The sequence below is a fragment of the Theropithecus gelada genome, chromosome 5 (genome assembly GCF_003255815.1).
Source record: "Theropithecus gelada isolate Dixy chromosome 5, Tgel_1.0, whole genome shotgun sequence".
Taxonomy (NCBI): Eukaryota; Metazoa; Chordata; class Mammalia; order Primates; family Cercopithecidae; genus Theropithecus; species Theropithecus gelada.
The window spans coordinates 10,351,042-10,373,125 of NC_037672.1; the positions used below are offsets into that span (position 1 = coordinate 10,351,042).

The 22,084-nt window shown below is 43.0% G+C and overlaps 1 protein-coding gene across 3 annotated transcripts in view; it reads right to left on the reverse strand.

Moving 5' to 3' along the window:
- HS3ST1 (heparan sulfate-glucosamine 3-sulfotransferase 1) overlaps positions 1–12,813 on the reverse strand; it is a 32,415-nt gene extending 19,602 nt beyond the window's left edge. Inside the window, exon 1 of one of the 3 annotated variants that reach the window (XM_025385616.1) lies at positions 12,614–12,753. The gene's annotated coding sequence lies outside the window, so the exon portion shown is untranslated. Of the gene's footprint in view, positions 1–11,644; positions 11,778–11,880 lie in introns of those variants that run through there. The other 2 variants (XM_025385618.1, XM_025385615.1) reach the window with 2 other exon arrangements.
- Positions 12,814–22,084: the final 9,271 nt, after the last annotated feature.

Here is a 22,084-nt window from a genome sequence, read left to right on the forward strand (position 1 = left end):
ATGGCCCTGTTGAACTCCAAATAGGAAGGAAAGCACGTTCCATCAAGTACCTGGAAGAGAGCGATCCAAGGCAAAAGGCACACAGGCAGTGATTTACCATGGAGAGGGAGCAGTGTATTGGGACAGAGCTAGACAGCCCGTAAAGAATGATACAGTCTGAACCTGATAAGAAAAGGGAGAACGTACAGAAGTTCTAGGCATAGGAAACAGCATGTGCAGGGGTGTGAATGCTCACATTCCTGATTTATCTGGGAACAAAGGGTGGTCCTGAGGTCAGATGATGAGGTATGTGTACAGAACAGAGAGTGGCTAATGATGAGGCTTAATAAATTAGAATGTGAGTAGCCATCCTGCAGAACTTGAATTTCAGCAATACTTTTATTACTGGAAAAAAACAAACAAACAAACAAAAAAACCTAAAAGGAGAGCTAGCTTTCAAGCACCCACTATGTGTATTAAACATTCTAAGTTAATAAAATGCATTCTAATTAAAATAATAAGTAAATGCATTATCGTATTTAATCCTGGCTATTCTACAAAATGGAGGGCATTAGGTTGCATGGTTTTTCACTCCGCAATTATTTCCTGGGTGACTACTGTCTGCCAGGCATTGGTTCAGATTAGAGACAGATTTTTGGAGTGGGGAGCTCTAGACAAAGTCCCCATCCTCCCACAATTTTATCTATTAGAACAAATTAAATGTTAATAAATGAGTGTATGAAAAATTCATAATTAAAAATCATGGAAGAATACCTGAAGTTTAGAGAGATTATTCACCCGCCCAAGGTGATATTGTGATGAAGCGATGTGGCTGGGACTTGACCTCTTCCTGCATCTAAAAGTCCTGCAGTGAAACGTTAATATTATGAATAATGGAAATCCATGGAACTTTCTGAATTACAGGACTGGGCAATAACCTGATTATATTTGTGTTTTACAAAGATTTCTCCGGTTAGCAAGAGAGATTAACATAGAGAAATATTGCAGATTGCAAATGGCTGTAAAAATGACAGAGCTGGGAAGGAAAAACAAAACAGAAGCCAGAAAGATATAAGATTTGTGTTTTAGCTGAAGACCGCAGTAAAAGAGAAGTGATGAAGCTAAGCAGGATCAATCTCCAATTGTAATATACGAACAGAAGTGTAATTGTTGCCCGAAGGCAAGAAGGATCAATTCAGAGTTACCATAGTCGATTCATTTTCCTTTTTCATTGCTTCAAATGTCTTCCTGCCTCAGTTTCCTATGCTGTAATTATTTTACCTATGAGCCTGTGACCTAGCTTTTGGCCAAGGGGACACAAGGGGAAAATATTCTGTCATTTGAGAAAGATTTTCCTCTGCGATTAAAAGAGAGCCCCCCTCCTCGCAGCCCCCCTGCACCTTGCTCTCCTCCTACTTTAGAGCAGAGTGATGAGATCGGCTGCTTTGGGACACTGTGGCACTTTAGCCACCTGGAGGGGAGGATCGGCCAGAAGGCAGCGGTGGACTGGAAGGCAATAAGCAGCTAGATCTATGATGACATTTGTAATCTGCTTTTCAATCAAAATCAGGCTTACCAGCAAGAAAAATAATCATTACTATTAAATGCCACATTATAGACACTTAACTACATATCAAGCTCTCTCATGGGTGCTTTGCATACATCATAAAATGTGGTTCCCACAACAAAAGTCCATAAGGAAATATAATTCCATTTGACAGATAAGGCGACCAAAGTTCAATGATGCCAAGTCATTTCCCCATCGTCAAATGTTTCAAATACTACACTCCCTTTTGGATCAGGGAAAAGTCTCTTGTGCCCAGAGCCACCATGAATTTCAAACTGCGAATGGAGCTCTGGCCCCAAGAATGATCCTGCATCACAGAATGACTGGCATCAATGTACTCATCACCCCAGAAAGACTCAGTTCCCACGGAGCAGGAGGTGGGGCTTAGGGACAGGAGGAAGGCCAGGATACACCATGCAAACCATTAAAACCAAACCAAACCCACACACAGTGAGCGGACCCACAGGGGCACCATGGCTTGTCCCTCCACAAGATGGCACTCAGGTTCCTTGTCTTCAGTTTTCATCTGTGATGTTCGGCTGTCACAGAAACAGACTGGGGAGAAGGTACATGGCTCCCTTTCCTATCATGCTCCATATGCTTTCTAGTTGGAACCCGACAGTTTCTATGTCTTTCCCTCAAGGTCATGAGGCATTGTGTGGGGGTTCTGAGAAGCTCTGCTGAGGCAGGGAGAGGGAGTGGCCTGGCTGCAGTGGGGTTTACTCAGGGGCTGCTGAAGACCACCCTGTCACAAAACGTCACTGGACTTCTATGCTCTTCAAATCCTTCTTTCTGCTTTTCATGATTTTTCTGTTCTCTTGTCTTGTATCTCTTCCTCTCTCTCACCCTCCGTCCATCTCATCTTATCTCCCCACTTCTCTTCCTCTCCCTGTACTTTTTCTGCATCTTCCTCTCACTGTTCCTTCCATATTTTTCTACATTGCTGCATCTCAGTTGTTGGCCTAGAAAATGAATAACAGTGCTTACTTGCATGATATAAATTAAGACCAAAGAAACAAAGGGCAAAAGACTGAGACGCTCTCCCATGAATATGACGCATAAAATTTAGTTTGTGACGCCGCATGTTCTCACTCGTAAGTGGGAGTTGAACAATGAGAACACATGGACATAGGGAGGGGAACAACACACACCTGGGCCAGTTGGGGGTGCGGGAGAGCGGGGAAGAGCATTAGGACAAATAGCTAATGCATGCAGGGCTTGAAACCTAGATGACGGGTTGATGGGTGGAGCAAAACACCATGGCACACATTTACCTGTGTAACAAACCTACATGTTCTGCACTTGTATCCTGGAACTTAAAGTAAAATAAAATACAATAAAATTTCTAAAAAAGAAAAAGTAGGGGCCTTCTAGTAAGAGAACATATATGGTAGGGGCACGTTTAACCCATTAAAAATATAATTTGAAAAAACAAATTAGTCTGTGGTCTTTGTGATAGAACATTGAGTTTGCAATCCAGAGGCCTTCCTTGCTTTCCCTCATCATTAATGGCATCTTTAAACAAACAAATTCTGACAGTGAACCAGACATTGTATAAGTGCATGACATAACTTATTAATTTAATGCACATGAAATAAAATCTGTGCTATAATTTTAATTAAGCCTATTTTGCAGAGGGGGAGACTGAGATGTTGAGCTGTAAAGTAGCTCGCCTCTTACGGCATGGCTGCAAAGGAGCATAGCAGATTCTAACCAGATCTCTCTGGCTGGTAAAGCCTTCACACTAATCACAAGGCTGTTCTACCTTCTTTCTGGCCCATATTTCATGTAAACACCCTGCTAGTAAGAAGTTCAGGTTAAACGAGGAGTCACTGATATTACACGCAAGAGGAACCCGTTATTTTGGCATAAGCAATACCTCACTATTGAAGAAAGCATGAAACTCTGCTTTGGAAAGTCCACATGCAACAAAACTCTTGTTAATTTAGCTCCCCATTAGACTATCGCCTAAAATGGAAATGCAACATTTTCACAGCCCTCCTCAGAACAGCATGGAGTCAGGAGAGATCTCAGACTCAATTTATAATCTGTGTTCATCTATTTGTGGGGAGCGAGTTTGAAAAGCTCTCTAACAGTTTTATTAGCTTTTATTGCAGGAGCAATTTCAGGTGTGAGTTTTCAAAGCACAAAGGATCCCTTCAGTGTGCTCTGTGGAACCCTGTGTGAGGCTAGTCTTCCTGATTCCAGCCCTACAGTAACGAGCTTGGAGCAATGTTAGTATTTAATCAGGTTCTATCTTAGCGGAATGAACACTACCCTGGTGGCCTCACAGGGTTGAAATACCTTCTTCTTGAAGGGTGTTGAGAATAATCTGGCTTGTGCTTTGGTGACATAGGCAAGAATTGGGCTCACTTCTTCAATGCCCAGAGTTCTGTTTTGGTCTACACTTCTTTTGGTCCTTTTAAGCAAAGAAATAAGCTTGCTTTGGTTTGATTGTTCTGTTGCTTAGCTCACCAAGGAAAACAACCCTTCTCTTTTGCCTTGGACCGTACTCCCTGGACAAGTCATTTCATCTTGAAGACTACACTGCTTTCTTTATCTCCCTATGGCACAAGAACTTTCAGAAAAGAATCTTTCAGAACTTCTACTAGGAGAATAGGGATGCTAATAAAATACAGGATGTCCAGTTAAATTGAAATTTTAGATAAACATGACACATTTCTTACTTTTTAGTATCTGAGACATACTATACTAAAACATTATTTGTTGTCTGTCTTAAATTCAAATTGAATTAGGTGTCCCGTATTTGTATTTGCTAAATCTGGCAAATCTACACAAGACAAAACACATTGAGCATTGTGCTAGGCACTACATATTGGCCATCTCCCTCAATCCTCATGGGAGTATGGAAAAAAACTGAGGCCCAGAAAAACTGTCTATTACTCAGAGTGACACAACCAGTAAGAACAAGGCCAGAAATTCAAATATAAATGACTCCCAAAGTCATGCTCTTTCAACCACAAAAATAGCTGCAAAATCTAATCTCAGAAATCTGTAACCAACACCCTCCCCCTCCTTCCTACCCAGGACACTGGGAAAGATCTGGTTTTAGAAGTAATTCAAGTAAAGTGCAAGCCAGTTTTCCAGAGGAGGCTCCCAGCCCACTCTCATTCCCTGCCACACAAGTATGTGTTTTCCGGAGCACAGCTAGGCAAGCGTGTCTTTTCATTTCAGCTGCATCTGAAATCACCTTTCTCTCCCTGTATTTTAACTGCTGATACAGAACTTTGATTTACCCTCCTAAACCAAAGAATGAAGACATTTACATAAAACAACTTACTGCAGGGTGTACAAGTACTTCATCTGCAGGAATTCTAGGGGAAATTGGACAAGACCTAAAATGCTGAAATAGAAGTTCTTGAGGGATGAAAGGAGATGTGAATATTTCACATCTAAATTTATTTCTTTGCTTATAGAAAATGTGGGTACTCAGTTCTCCAGGGATTTAACAAATCTCCACCTTGAGCCAACTGCTCACAGCAGGTAGAGAATCTTGTCCCTGGATCGAGTCTGCCCCCTTTACTCTGGGCATCTCTAAGAAAAGTTTCTTCATTTCTGGACCTCAGTTTCCTTCAATAGCAAATGAAGATGGTAAGAGCTCCCCTGTGGCCCTCGCAGGACTGGGTACGAGAGATAAAGTAGACGGTGGGTATTGTCACATTATGTGAAAGTAAGGAATTATCTACCACATTCTTTTCATGCCAGAGTGCTTTTGCACAAGCAGACCAGGATCTATTCAGCAAAGGGCTTGTATTAATATGCCAGTTATTCAGCTGGACTGACCGTATTGGGAATCCCTAAAATAGACAAATGAGTTTTCAACAAAGGCTTGAGGGCTATGCAATTTTGACTGTGTTTTATCATTCTTCTTTGGCTGTTCTCACCATGTCTCTCTCGTTTCTTAAATATTTCTTCCACCATGAAGCGTTTCCTAACTCCCCCAGACAGAAATGCTGCCTGTTTCTTCTTTTCTGAGCAATATATTGTTCTAGGAACTGGAGCAAACATATACTTCCAGGCCCCTGCTGTCCTGGAGCACACGTTCTGATGGGAGAGTGTGAGAAAGTAAGCAAATAAGCTAATCAAGTAACAAAGTGACTCCAGATAAACATACTTGCTACCCAATTATGTTACTGAAGAAATTATTGCTATGAAAGAAAGAAATAGGGTGATGAAAGGGAAATATTCTTGAGATGGTCCATCTCATGAGACAGGCAGAGACTCGGTTATTTATCCGACTCCCATACTCAACGGCAGATTCATCAATGACAAGAACTTTTTTTTTAATCTCCTGCACAACTGCCTTGTGAACAGCAATCAATAGCAAAGGTGGGGGCAGATTTGGGAGAAGGTGTACCAGAGTCTCAAAGGGCACAGACACACTTTACACTTGGAACACATTTTAAAAACTAAATACTTTTCATAATGTAAAATGAAATTTTATAATAAAAATATCATTGCCAGATAAAGAAATGGAAGCCTCAAAAAAATTTCCATGGACGATGGGAGCAGGCCTAAAGTAAGTTCATAAGCACAGACGTAAACTGTTCCTGGAACAAAATAAAAGATCAATTAAAAAGGTGCTTGGGAGGCTGAGGGAGGAGAATCCCTTGAACCCAGGAGGCAGAGGTTGCAGTGAGCTGGGATCACGCCACTGCGCTCTAGCCTAGGCGACAAGAGTGAGATGCCGTCAAAAAAGGTTGCTGAACGTCAGAGTTCTGAGTATGAAAACTCAACAGTTAAGGCATCCTTACCACAGTCCTCAATCACTTTAGTTGCCTAATCATTTGAGATCATGTTTAATGTATTTCATGCTGTTCTGTAATTTCCTTGCAGAGTACTCCTTGATTGCTTTTGTTCATCAATGTACTCTAATACGTAATGCAATGCCAGGTACATGGCAGATAATAAACGTGCTCAATAGTCAATTTTATTAAAATTGAGAGTATAGCCTAATATCCAAAACTACGCACCAGATGATAGTCCCAGGAGACAATCAAACTCCCACATAGAAAATATTTATGTTGGATAATGAAACTTAACTTTGGGTTATGTTGAGCCAGAGACTGAACTGCAAGCTCCCTGGCTAACAGCCTAAGTTTCCTCCCCAGTATCCTGATATTTCCTATCACTTTCCCCGAGTTTTTATTTATTTTTTAATCCTTAGCACATCACTATCTAACTAGGAGAGATTCTGCTTATCTGTCTTGCTTTTTGTCTGTCTCCTCCCCTGGAAGATAAGCACAAGGGCTAGGACTTCCATCTGTTTTGTTCCTTACTGTGTCACCAGTGAGCAGAACAATACGCGGTACATGGCTGGAACTCAATAAACATGTGTTAAAGGAGAAAATGCGATTGCTGTAACCGGTCACAGAGATAGGAAGAAGGAACATCCCGAACAGAGGTTCACTCTGTAAATGTAAACAGTAACTAACCAGAGCACCGTCTGCACTCCATGCCCCTACACTCTTGCCTCGATATTCTGAATAACATACTCTCCTGAATTTCATATTCCAAATTTCCCTTATGTCCCTGGAAACTGGGAGGCCATACATTGGAGGCCTGTGTGACAGATATAAGGCTTACACACAGAAATGTTTGGTTTGGCCCACATGGTGTTATTGAGGAATATTGAATTAGCTGCTGGCACTTGAAAGTGAGTAGATTTCACATAAAACTGTGAATTGACAGTCTATCTCGGAAAAAAGAAAAAACACATAACCAGATCTGGCAAGAGCAGACCTGAAGTCCCGCCTGCAACCCCTGTGCTGGATCTGGACTACAACCCCCACTGACTCAGGCACAGGGCCCAAGTCCTGTTCCACTCAAGCTGTTACTTGCCTGGCTGAAGGCATTAGAGTTTGTGACCCCTGCTGGAAAACTACCAAAAAGCATGTATTAGAGAAAAAGAAAGATGCCCACTGGGATCTATTTCTGTTATGTTCAGGCTATCGCTTGGAAGAATAATGTATTCATTTTTCTAGACCTCTTGTAGTAGCACATAACTATTGACAAACTACGGCCCACTAGATATTATTCTAACGATCCGAAAAAGCTATAGACTTCATTCCCCAAGGGTAAAGGAAGGTAAGGATGCTTCATGCTGGAGACAGGCCTGAAGATGAATGGGGAGAAGCTGTACATCAGCAGGTTGCAATTCTGGCTAAGTCAGGGAGAAAGGGAATTCACTTGAAGACTGTGGGTTGCCTCTAGGAAGTGCAGAGAAGCTGAAAAGCCAGGATTGGAAAATGACAAGGAATGAAAGGAACCTGGGCACCAGGGGCACGTCAAGATGGTGTTGCAGAAAAGGCACCTCTGGGACCACAGCTTGGGACATGCCTACCGCTGCCGATGCCACTTGATCCATGACCCAAGGTGGTAAACAAACACTCCAGTGTCCCTGTGTCCTTTAGCTAGTCTTTCAAGATTCCAGGCCCCAGGTGGCATCATTCAACTAAGCCCTAGTTCAGGGCTGGGAGATATGGACAAGGAGAAAGAGGCCCATCTCCCACCAAAAAAATCCTTCTACGAAGGGAAGCTTGTGTTTCCTCAATAGGATGTTTGGTTCCCACTGCTTAGAAGGATTTTAAGTGAGTCTGAAGAGAGAGGGCACTACAGGCACGACTGCAGAGTGGAATAGGAACAGACAGGCCTGAATTCTAGTCTGGAATCCTTTGTACCTTTAGAAAATTAATTAAGTTTTCCGATCGGCAGATTCCAAATCCTTAAAATAGAAATGACGCCATCTGCTCTCCAGGGTTGCTGTGAAGATTCAGTCCAATCATTCATTCAATTATTCCAAACATACTTATTGAATGTCTAAGTGCCAGGCAGGCACTGAGTTAGGTTCTGGAGACAGTTTGGAACAACACCTAAAATGCGATGGGGAGTCAGTGCATTATACTGATGAAAGATTTAGACGAGGGGGGCCTGGGTCATCTCGTGACACTGGTCGTGTTTTACTTTTCCCCAGTGGAGTCACTGCCCATTTGTGACTTTTCTCCTTTTTTTGATTAATTAACATCAGGGCCTTCTCTTCAAATAGATTTTCTTAAGACATGTAACACGTATTATGTTAAAAGGAAAAAAACTCTAAAAATTGACTGTGATCCTGTAAACAAGAAAGGAATCATTCTGAGAAGCAGTGAGGCCCGCTGCTTGTAGCATTCAGATGGGGTGACCACAAGAAGAGACTGGCCAATTATATGAAATCTCTCCCACTTAATGTTTAGCATATGTAATTTACTCAGACATATGCAAACTACAATTAAAATGAACATTAAAATAGATCTACGATAAAACTTTTTTTTTTTGTATTTTTTACCCTTTACAATTGCACAAGTGTCCTATAATCGGCAAGATGCATTTCGTATACATTTTCTCACTTTCTTATAATAATCTTTTCATCACTATTTTGCAGAGGAAGAAACTTAGGCTCAGGGAGGGAGAAATTGTTGCCCAAGGTCATGGGCTAAGAAGTTAACTTTAAATCCAGCTAGCACTCTCTTGCCTTCTGCCGTAAGAAAAGAGCAGCCTCAATTGAAAGCACGAGATCAAGTAGCCAGGTTGAGGGAAAAAATGAGGACTAGCCCTGATTTTTTCCAACACTAGCTGGAAAGTTACTGCATTTCCCTGGAAGCTGCTAAAATGTTACCACTCCTCCTACAACAACTGTCTCTAACACAGGGACCCAGGCTTAGATGCAGGCCCCGAAACCTGGTGCCTGAGCACTGACCCAGGGGACAGGCTCAATTTCATCAGGACACCCAATACATCTTACCGTGCCTTCCTCCAAACCTTAGCCCCCATAGACAGACACGATTTAGCAACCACGGTGGGGATATGCCATCATGGGTAGATGCCATGGTCTCGAAAGGCACTGTGCACGGATGAAACCATTTACACCACCCAGGCCATCTTTCCAGCCCCTTCCTAGTCAACACCAAGTTTCAATTCAAGGCAAGAAAAGCTTCCATGTGACTTTTCCCTTCAGAGACACCGCCCCCCGGATTTTTCCAATAAAATAATTTCTTATTTTAATAAGAAAAGTACATGCTCCAACTTTTGGGGAAACCCTAGGAGGACTTGAGGCTGCATCCTACACATAATGACAGGAAAGTAAAGAACCCTTTGCTTTTTCTGATGCCATCTCAAGGTGCCACTTTCTCACCAGCTTCTCAGAACAAAAATCTCCCATCTTAAAACTACAGAGCATTGTATACCCTGTGGCTTCACAGAGGATCCACAGTCTAGAAGCAATGCTTAATAAGCCTCACTAAGGAATCTTCATCTATGCTGCTGCTGTTGTAATTAACCACTTTCACTTAAGAGTGCTTAGTCATGAAGTTGTCCATCCCTGTCAAACTCAGCTGAAAGAGTTAGACGGGCTAACCAAAAACCTGGAGAGACTCTTTTAGAAGCTGTTCTTTCTCCGCTTAACGCTGGGGAAAACCTTATGTAACACAATGGTCCATTTCAATATGTTATTTCTGCAATCCTGTGGGGGAAAATCTAAGCGCTGGATATACAAAGGGAAGGGTAAAGCAGGGATCTGCAGCCAAGCGCGCGTTTCTTGGAATTTTAGTAGGTAAGTCTTATTCTAATTGCACCCAGTGTTACCCAAAATTACCAGGAATGCAGAAAGCAAGAAAAAAATTCGAACGCCAAAGGATGCGCTTTGCTTCAGAAATGCAGGGCGGCAGAAGAAGTTGGGTTATTTCTCCCTCCTTTTTTTTTTTTTTTTTTTTTTTTTTTTTTTAAGATGGAATTCCTGGAATTAACCCTTGGGTGGAAGCATTTCAACAACATAAAATGAGATTTGCCTGCAAAGCGAGAACGCACGGGTGGAAATGAAGGATCCTGCCTGTGCCAGGCTGCTGCCTCAGCAGTCCCCGAGCACCCAGTGCCTGAGAGCGAGAGCGTGGGGACTGGTCTGGGGACCCTCTTCCTGGGCTAGTGGCGGAAGGCGCAGCCGAGCTGGTGGTGGCGGGGTTTCCCTGCGGGGCTAGGGCTGAGGGAGGAGAAGAGGGCGGACTGGTTCCTCCGTTCTCGACTCCTCTCCCCGCCACTCCTTGAGGCTGCTCCATGCTAGCAAGAGACTGCTTCTCGGAGCGCAGCGCAAAGACAGTGGATTTGGAGTGGCCTCCCTAGAATCCCCCCAAAAGCATCTTGGCATAAGTTGTAGATAAAAATAGCTCACGATAACGTTGTGGGGAAGGGAGGAGCGAGACTCGCGCAAGGCGAGGCAAGGGTACCACTAGCTCTGCAAAGGAGGAGGAAGAGAGAAGGATGCAACCCCCGGCCCAAGAGAGCACCCTGAGTATGCGATGAATCGCTGGCTCCCGGGGGAGGGAAAGAGATGGAAGCCCTATAGCGCCGGCAAATAACTGCAAGAGTCCAGCACACCCCATCCCGCGCCGGCACCCGGCTTTGGCTCTAGCTGCTTCTTCCCATCATCCGCCTACGTTCTGGGTCTGTCCTCCGCTTCCCGGGACGGGCTGGGGCCAGAAGGAGGAGCAGCGCGCGGTCCGCCCCCTGGCTGGTAGAGCGCACCTGGCGAGGTCAAGTTCCGAGAATAAAACCCTTCTTGGGATCCGGGGGCTAGGCGCTCCATCCGCAGGTTCGCGCCCCGTCATCCCTCACCTCCATCCGCTGCCCAAGGGCCCGGAAATAGAAACCCACGAGGGGAAAAAAATATCAGTATAAAGTAACAAGAAAAAAAAAGACCCTCACGTAATTAGCATTGGGGATGACAGGTTTACTTATTGTCAGGGCTGTCGCCTCAATTTCTCCCTTGGGGATGCCTATCTCCAACCAAATGCAAAGGCAAACCCGACCAAGGCTTCTCTACCCCAAAGGCTCCCTCGACCGAGTTACTTTTGCGGGCTGTGTCATCGCCCCAGTTTCTGGCCCCAGGTGGTACCCAGGTTCCGTTGAGTGCTGCGCTCTCGCTGGCCCACAGGGTCCTATGTTGAAGCTGCGGTCGCCAAGCAGCTGGCAGGAGCGAACCTCCCGACTCTGCTGGGGGGAAAAACACCCAACCCAGTAAGAGTCAGAAATCCGGATCCCTGTCCTTACAGATCAACCGGTCCCTCGGGACTTCCAGAGCAGAGGTGCTAGGGTAAGAGGTGAGGAGGATGGGAAAATCCCCAGCCTCTTCTTCCTGCTTCCCTCTGCATCCACTCCACCTGCTCCAGCCCCGATTCTTTTTGGGTTCTGCACTTGCCCGAAGTCCAGAACGCCAGACTAAGGCGCCTCGGAGCCCCCCACACCTGCGTCCTGCCACTCTCCCACCCCGCGCGCGCCGCACTCACCTGAGCCGCGCCTCTGTCCAGCCCGTCCGGCGCCCTAAATAGGCTCCTGGGCTGGGCCATGGGCAGTACTGCCGAGCACCCGCGGCGGGTGGAGCAAGTTTCTGAACGGCCCGGGGCAGGCGGGCGGGGAAAAGGCGCAGGCACCCACTGAGACCCGGTGGTGGTGGCGGCGACTCTTGGCTGCCAGCGCGCCTAGGACCTTGCAGGCGGGCGTTTTGGTGCTCAATCCCGAGGAGGGGAGGAGCAGGAGGAGGAGCAGGAGCAGAAGGAGGGGACGGAGGAGGCCGGGCCCGGAGGGAGAGCGCGTTGGGCAGAGGAGGATCGCGAGCGCCCACTGCTGTCCGGCCGGCTTGGGTGCCAACCCGAGTCCGGCCCGCTAGGTGCCTGGTGCACCGCTCTGTGCTCAGCTGCTCCGCACAGCCCCGCCTGGCACGCAGCTCCAACGGCGGGTCCTAGAGTAGTCGGTCCCACCCACCCGGTGCGGCGGCCCCTCGGGTTTCAGTCCAAGGGAGAGGACCAGCGCTCCAGAAAGGTGAGGCGGCTGGGTGGGTGATTCCGCCGTCACTGCAAACCTGGGACGTCCGGTCTACTCCCTCACGCCTGCTTGGTCTGAGCCCGAGCCTACCTCTTCCCCAAGTCGCCAGCTCGGCACTTGTACCCGGGACCTGTGCTCCTCCCACGTGCGTCTGCACCACCTTCCCGGCAGGTGTTCCCTTCCCGGCAGGTGACCCACCTTAGGCCCTGGCTCTCCTTCCGCCCCGCGGGAAGCAGGAGATTCCATCCTCTCCAATTCGCTCTGCAGCCGGACTGGGACCGCGGCGGCAGCCTGGGCCGGAATCCCCGCGAGGAGCCGGCTTCAAAGAGCGCCCTGTCGCCATTGAATACTCCTCCTTTGGTTTCGCGTCAGAGAGTGGACGCCAATTTGCCAGAAGAGCGCGGAAAATTCAGCTTTTTTCTTTTTTTTTTTTCTTTTCTTTTCTTCTTCTTCTTTTTTTTTTTTTTTTCTTTTTGCTAGTGCACTAGGATTGCAAACGTCAGCTCTGAAATAAAAAGCAGAGTCTTTCTGCCCCGCCCCTCTGTTCCGGAAGCTGGGAGGTTCTGTGGGAGAACCGACCTGCACCCAATAACTCAATTTAGGATTTAAGGTTTTGAGGGGCGTGGAGTTGGAATCGCCTTGGAAAAACGGGCTTGCCTGCTTACCTGAGCCAAAGCAAATTGCCCTCAAGGGCGAACAGCAATCATACCCCCCAAAAAGCAAATTTCATCAAAGTAACTTCCTTTAAATGAGATTTCTATAGTTTCCATGTCTTACATATTAGTAAATAAATATTTGGAAGACTTAGAATTTGTGATTTACCTTTAAATATATTACACCAACATTGTTTAATTTAAAAATATTCTCCCATCTAAGAGAAGGTTCCTATAGGAAATTGGCCCCTTATCTCATACACAGATTACCCTCGGCACTTTGAGAAAGAAACACAGTGACCAGTATTTTCTGTCTTTTTGATAAAGCCGGAAGCACCCCGAAAGCTGAGACCTAACTGTGCTTTTGGAAAATAAGCTTTTAGGAGTTGAATGACCTTGTCTACTTCTTTCAGTCAGAATAATGTTGGCATGTCTATTTTAAGTAAAAAAAAAAAAAAAATACAATTTCTAAAAAGTGACTTTAAAGCCCCACTTTGAAAGCCTTAGCATTTCAACTAACATTAGATTTAAAAGAAGTGCTTTTCTCCCCCATTACAGGAAGCTGTGTAAAATCATGTGTGAGGTTGTGAGGGTCAAATGGAAGTCTAAGATAAAGCTCTGCCAATTACTGGTGTCTTTAAGCTTCCACCAGCAGCCAAGCACAGTGCAGATCATGAGTCCTTCAAAATACGGGGCAGTTTTGATGCTCTAAGTTGATATGATTACTTTTTCTAAAGAGTTCAAAGTGCTTTGGTGCCATAGTATGAATTTCATTACCCATTGTGAGACACAAAGGGGGTTAGCAATGATTCTGTTCGCACCCTGGAAGCCAAACGCAGGTTACTGACCTACTTAGTTCCCTACCACAAGACCTTGAAAGAAACTGGAACCCCAGGTTTCCAGCCCAGAGTTTTTGTTAGAAGTTTCCATTTGCAGGAAATGATTGCAGGGCACATGTGTGAAGTGACAGGAATTTGAGAACTAGCATTTTACTTTTCCTCATTTCTTTTAAAATCTGAGCAATTGTTCATTGTTCAATAATCAATGTTCTTACATTCAGATAAATAAAAATATCCACTGGCTATTTTGTTCTTACTTAGCTTTGTGTGTGAGTCCAGGCATTTGCCACTGCTCTTAAATAGCTCTTCCTGAAGTCTTCTGGTCATGAGTTAGGTTTCCCATCCAGAAGTTCATATAGTACCGGAGCTTAGCTCTCCTGTAACAACACAAGCACATTATTGAAACATCTATTTAGGGATCTGTCTTCCCTGATAGATTATAAATGCTTTGAGCTCTGGTATCATGATTTAATGATGAATCCTGCATGGTATCTGAAATATACTATGCTCTCAAAAAAAAAACAAAGTTTGTAAATGGAACTTCCCTCGAGGAGTCAGGGTTTGAGTCAAACATGTTTCTCTTTCAAAGCCAGAGGCATGAGAATAGAGGCTCCTGGAAGACACGGTGGTAGTGGACTGGCGAAGTGGCTGTCAGTCATAGATGTGTGGCCCAAGACTCTTTTTCTCTGTGCCAACAACTGAAAAATGAGAGGGTTTTCGTGGAAGATCTCTGTACTGCTGATATTTTAAGATCTCCAAGTCTTTATTGAGCACCTGGTATGTGTATAACACTATGCCAGTTACCGAGGGAGAAATGAAAAATTAAGACATCTCTATTGCCCTAAGGGAGCATAAAATCTTATGTCAAGGAAAAACAAGGCTAGCACTCATAGCCTATCTTTACAGAAACTCACAGGCATCAGTTAACACAGTTGCAAATTGTTCTGAAGAAGATAAAGGCTCAAGGAGTGAAAAGGCATGAAATAGAAACAAAAGCAACTGACCTATGCGTTTGGGCAGTGATCAGTAATAATACCAGCAAACGTGTATCTAAGGCTTCCAGTGCCAGGTACTATGCAAAATGAATCATATGAGCTGCACCTTTTGTTCATTTTATAAATGGGGAAACAGAGCTTTAGAAGAGTTTAGTGACGCATTCAAGGTGACATACTAATAAGTGGTAGGATTGATATTCAAATAGTTCTCACCTGACTCCAAAGTGCATCTTCTCAACCAATCTTAGAGATTATTAGCCCAGACTTCCCTGTTTTATAATTGAGGGAGTTCATTAGAGCACTAGAGGAGGAAACCACCCTTCCAGTAAAAACTAGACTCCTAGTCCAGTGCTCTATGTAATTGAGTAGTGTGCTTATGTTTGCTATTTTTGTAGTTTTTCTCTTTCCCCCAAAATATGTAATAGGAGAGGGGGAAGTCAGGTAAAGCAGAGAGGAGAAAAAGAGAGAATTTGCTCCTTTTGAAGATGCCCAGAATCCACAGTAGTCTACCTGCCCAGACTCAATGGGATTTTATTTGTAACCTTAGTCTAGTGGGCAGCCCTGTATAGCCTCTCTTCCCATCATGGTTGTTTGAATCTTTCAGGTTAATAGCATGAATATTAAAGACTCCAGTGGGATTCTTTATCTGCAAAGGAAATTGGGATCAGGTTAAAAATCCAATTTTAATAAACTTTCCAAGTCCTGTTTTAGATGATGTACTAATGGCTCTTACTGCTGAATCATCTTAAAAGTCAAATGTATTTTTAAAAGGGAAGCTTGTTGGGTATTGTTTAATTGTACATTGTACATTCCTGTCTTAATAGAAAAAGATCATCTGTAAAACTTATGAGAGCAGATAGGAAATGCCACTATCCACAGAGCCAGTTGGGTAGAGGGAAGGGCGTCGGGTTTGAAAGATAATTTTCACTCGTTTGACCAAAACAAAGAGAGCATGATTGCACTGTGTGAAAATGATATCCTCAAATAACTCCACTAATTTGATTGTGCTGAGGTCTAGAATTGTTTCTGTTTCTTTTGATTTGCTAATTAGCTACAGCAGTCTGTTAGTGAGAGAGGAAATGAGGGTCACAATCATAAAACACGGAGGATCGTTGTTCTTCCAACTCAGCTCACCCATCTCCTGCCTCCCCCACCACCCCATCCCAACTCCCAATTTTGTCTCTGTGTATGTAACAACAATCCATCCATCTGTGACAAATGGACTGACTTTTTTTCCCCAAAAACAGGATTTTCAAGATTATCTACTTTATAACACCAACTTTGACACATCTTGGCAGATGTGGTTACAAGGTCCAGTTATGACTTTTATGATGTTTTCCTTTATGAATCCCGCTCCCTGCCTTGCCAAGTTAAAATTATATTTTATGACTGCATTAGCATACAGGTGAATATATTTTCTTCTTTATTTAAATATCTTCTTTAACCTAAAAGTTTATATTTTTCTGATTTTTAAAAGAAATTAAATCATTTTTGGGAAGCATTCAAGGCACCATAAGCTCTGGGCAATGTGCCTAAGACTTCTAATGGAGACTTTGGCCCTGTGCAGATGATACTGCAGAGGAGGAATGCTTAGTTAATTTAGGTAAAGTATCACAGTAAATACAATTTCAGAAAAAAACTTATAGTCTATTATGTTAGATAAACAACTATAGACAAATAAAATACTGCTTTTATTTGTTATCCTGTGTTAAACTGTGGTCAAAATTACACATATCAGTGCTACAAAAATTGCAGTATTGCAGGCTTGAAGGGGTCCCCTTGTTCAAATTACTAGCGCCTGCTGAGTGCTGGAATACCTTCAGGGCAATGGCAAATTGTGGTACTCTCTTTGATTTTAGGTTTTGGGACCAAAGCTGGCTGATCTTTTGATGAGTAGATCTTGATGATTTGCTCTTTTAGGCCTTATTCAAGGATACTGGGAACCTCACACTCTTCAGGAAGAAAAAAAAGTTTTCTCTCCTGGCAGGCCCATCAGTTCAGTTGAATCAATATGTATTAGGTACCTCCCAAACAGCAGCCTCTGTGCTAGGTACGTGGGTAGAGATTTATGAAGAAGAATGAAATTCAATCCCTTACTTAGGAGCTCACAGATGTGCATGAACAGAAAAATTACAATTCAGTCTAATCATTCTCATGAGTTCCCAGTTCTGTTTGTAATAGGAAGGTCCAAGGAGCATTTGAACTGTGACTCTCAGACCCTTACCTCCTACTCTGAACTCTCAGCTTCAGTCAGCACATGCTGTTTCTAGCAGCTGCCTTCTGTCTTGGAGTTCCCACTGAACTCCTCTAGAGTATGTCCATATTGTCCCTGAAAACCACTGGTGCTGGCTTTTCCTTTCAAAGCTTTGTTTTAATTCTAGATTTGAAATAGCACGAATGCCACAAGAAGTCTCTTAGACAATAGTACAGTTCTCTTTCCATAGACTTTGGAACACTGTTTTTTTGGAAATGTTTACAATGACACTTATAAGAGCTGGCTATATATAGATATAGAGATATATATAGTTTATATATAGTTCATATATATAGTTTATATATACCGTTCATATATATATAGTTTATATACATATATAAAATTGCTTTGTGGTGGAAATAAATATTTTGTAGAATGCTTTGAAGCTTAGGCAATTAGTTCTTTTTTTAAAAAAAAAATAATTTTCTTTTAAGTTCCATGATACATGTGCAGGATGTGACGTGCAGGTTTGTCACATAGGGAAACATGTGCCATGGTGGTTTGCTGCACCGATGGGCCCATCACCTAGGTATTAAGCCCCACGTGCATTAGCTATTTTTCCTGATGTTCTCCCTCCCTCCACCCCCTTGACAGGCCGCAGTGTGTGTTGTTCCCCTCCCTGTGTCCATATGTTCTCATTGTTCAGCTTCCGCTTATAAGTGAGAACATGTGACGTTTGGCTTTCTGTTCCTGTGTTAGTTTGTTGAGGATAATGGCTTCCAGCTCCAACTATGTCTCTGCAGAGGACACTGTCAGGTTCCTTTTTATGGCTGCATAGTATTCCATGGTGTATATGTACTAGCAGTTAGTTCTTAAATTTAAAAAAAAAAAAAGCTTTCATATTTAAAATAATCAAGTTACAATATTTCAATATATACACCATAATGATTATTGTAAAGTAATTCTGTAAACTAATGAAAAATAACTATTTTGTGCAATCTTAGAAAAATCTATTAGATGGTATGGGAGACAAGAAAGAGAAATGAAGAGGCAAATAAAAACATGACATTTATTGAGTAGCTGTATGCTGAGAGATTTGAATACTCTCCTTTCCTTTCCCCTAGTTTTACGTACAGAGAAGTAACTTCTTAAAGGTTTTATGTTCCAGCTTGCAACTAACAGTGTTGGATTTAGAAACAGGTCAAAGTCAAGTTCTATGCTTTTTTCCTGTATCATGATAGAATTCTCTCCTTCCATTCTCTACCTGCACATATTACTTCATAAAACTAGAAAGAGGACTCCACTATATTTTACGTCATTTCTTCAAATGAAGAAGAGATCTGAGTTCTCCATGCCTTCAACATGTACTTACATTCCAGGAATTTAACTATCCATAAGGTATTTAAATCCCATATTCATGATATTTTTATAATTGCCCTGAGTCAACTAATTGACAAAGGAAAATGCTATGCTTAAAAGTTCAGTTCTCAGTGTAATTATTTTTCTCTCCCCACATATAATCATCCTTTAAATATAAAAGCTGTTATAGAGATGCAGTTTCCAGCAAACTTTATCTCACGTTGAGGCCCTTGATTTTATGTGGTGTTTCAGATCAGCTTTTTTGTCGAGGGTCACACATTCATTCCAGCATCACTTAACTCTTTAGCTCTTAGTCTCCGTCCAGCACTAGGGTAGAACCTGGAGATGCATAAGCAAGCTAGAGACAGTATCCTTATTCTCATGGAGCTAAACATTAGAGAAGTATTGGTGTATTCTTTGGAGTATATAATGCCCTTTCCGGCTATGGAGTCTGCTTGTCTTTATGGATTCACCTCTTCCTGGAAGCCACTTTGAGTTGGCAGAAACACTGTGCCTGCCTCAGGAGATAGCGGGACTTATTTATTGATAAATTGGGGAAGAATGGCTATAAATGCTTCCATCAGCTCTGTCCTTCCTCTTGGGAATGAGATGCATCAGGGAGCATTTAGCCTGCGAGGCTTCTCTGCTGCTCCTCAGGGATGCTTCCCTGTAGGAGAGAGATCTACCTGGGTCTGGGGTGGCCTCTTCCTCCCTGGGTCAGTGTGCCTAGTTCTGGGGTTCAGCTAGTGGGCATCTTGGCTCTGTCACGGTTATACCCTCCATCACAGCCTCTATTGGTAATAAAGGAGATACTTAGCTCTCATCTGTCTCAGTCTTTGTTGCATTAGCAGGGAAGAGGGGTATCATTCATTGTGGCTGATTTAAAGCTGCAAAACCGATGAGCTTTCTGTATCCCTTTCTTGTCTGGCTCCTAATTCACTTATCCTTTGCCCATAATTAGCACTCATTATGCACTGTCCTGTTCTTTAATTGTTACCATGGCTATGGCTTTTTCTTGATGTTTTTGTGAGTCTATCGTGTTTATAGCCTATGTCTTTTAGGACCTACTTATAAGTAGAAAAAGAACAGGAAGTGAGCTCCCCCAAAATAGACATGCAGTCAACATCACAAACCCCAGGAGGGCAGGTTCTGGAACCAGCAGATTCTAGCTTTGCAACATTAGCTCTATAACTTCACCCACATTACTTAACCTCAGTTTCTTCCTCTGGAAAATGGGGAAAATAATGATACCCTTCTCATATTATCACACATAAAGTTCCTGACACAGAGTACACACTGAATGTATGTGTGCTGTTATTACAAAAAGGAATTAAATCAGATGGTTCTACCTTCCTTAGAAAGAATTAATACAGAAAAAAAAGCTCCTCAACTCTCTTAAGTACTCTGAATGAATGACCTCTGTATTGCAGACTCTGTAAGGCAGCAGTCTCCAACCTTTTTAGCACCAGAGACTGGTTTCGAGGAAGACAATTTTTCCACAGACCTGGGTGGGGTGGAGGATGGTTTGGGGATTATTCAAGCTGATTACATTTACCATTATATTCTCATAAATGAGCGCACAACCTAGGTCTCTCGCATGTATGGTTCACAGTTGGGTTCTGGCTCCTATGAGAATCTAATGCCGCCGCTGACCTGACAGGAAGCAGAACTCAGGAAGGCAGTGCTGGCTTGCCTTACCTCCTGCTGTTCTGCCCAGATCCTGACAGGCCACAGACCAGTATTGGTCCACAACCCGGGGGTTGGGGACACCTGCTTTAAGGGAACAGTTCTTGAGAACAAACAACATTTGCTCCAGAGGTCACTGGTGCTTGAAAATCATAGTGAAAGAAGAATGTTCTCAAAGAACAAGATTTTGGGGTCAGATATTTGCTATGTTTGAATCTCTTTCCTTCAAATCCACTTACATATCCTCCCTGAACCTCATTTTTTAAATAAAATAATACAATGATATTTACATATAATAGAATATTTTGAGATTTAGGTTAAATGTGCAGTTGAAAGTCACTAATAGTATATGGCATATGGCATATTGTACATCAATATATTGTATTGTATATCAATATACATTGTATTCAATACTGTTCATTATTCATTGTTCATGATTCAATATGTATTCATATTGTACATCAATATATGTTGAATAACTGAATCCAGAGAATATTCCTTCTGCCACTGGTTTCAAATAGTGCCATTACCCAGAGCTGTGGATGTTTCCTGAGTTGACTTGTATTTACCTGCAAAGCAAGTGACCTTGAACGGGCAGAGCAAGAAGAAGAGGCCCTCAATGGAAAACCAAACAATTGGTCCATTTTTGTTTGAATGATCAAGGCTGGGAGGTGTTCCTTGTGCAGAGCACATTATTTTATTTCTGTAGTTGATAGCTGTGTCCCATTCACAGGGGTGACATGCCATTCATACTGCAGCAGTAGGAAGGTCCCCATGGTTTCTCTTTCATCATTCACTTTTGATGTCGACAGAATAATGGCCCCCACAAAGACATACACATCTGGATCTCCAGAACCTACGAAATGTTACTTTACATGGTTTTATGGATTGATCTGTATGCTGCCAAAATTAATATGTTGAAGTTGTGGCCCACAATACCACAAAATGTGACTAAATTTGGAGATAGGTGTTTTCAGAGGTAACGAAGTTAAGATGAGGTTATTAGGGTAGACACTAATTTAACATAACTTGTGTTCTCATAAAAAGGAAAAATTTTGACACAGAGATAAGGACAGAGGAAAGACGATGTGAAGACGGGTGGAAGTCAGCCATCTACAAGCCAAAGGGAGAGACGTGGAACAGATTTACCCTCACAGCCTTCAGATGGAACCAACCCCGCTGACACTTTGCTCTTGGACTTCTAGCCTCCAGAACTGAGAGATAATGTATTTCTGTTGCTTAAGTCATCCAATCTGTGATACTGTGTTTATGGTAGTCCTAGCAAACTAATACAGTCCCACAAAGATTTGGTTGTTGCTTTGCAATAGAATATATACTTCCTGGTTATTCCTAGAAATAAGGGCATTGACTTTATAAAGCTACAAGTATACCCCAGTATTCTGTTTCTGGTTTTTGTTTACTTTCATATATGCTACCTTTTCATTCCACGGTGAAATCATAGTGCATTTTAAATGATGTTTTTAAGAGCAGTTATACTCACCATACGTACTTCAAATAACACTGATTTCTCAATTGAAGTAATGGTAGCATGAGTGTTAGTTAACTTTTTCTGAATAACAAATTACCTCCAAAGTTCATGCCTTCAAGCAACACATATTCATTCTTTCACAGCTTCTTTGGGTCAGGAGTCTTGGCATAGCTTAGCTGAGTCCTCTGGCTCCTGGTGTCCCAGGCTATAATCAAGGTGGTAGCCAGGACTACAGTCATGTCAGGGCTCGCCAGGGAAGGATCTGCCTCCAGGCTAACTAGTGTGGCTTTTTGTAGAATGTATTTTTATGCAGGTTGTTGGACTGAGTTTCTTGCTGGCTGTTCCAGAGGTTCCCTTAGCATCTCGTCGTGTGGTCTCTGTTCATAGGGGCTTCATCAAAGTGAGCAGGTAAGATAGCAAAAGAGAATGCCCAAGATAGAAGCCATAGTCTTTT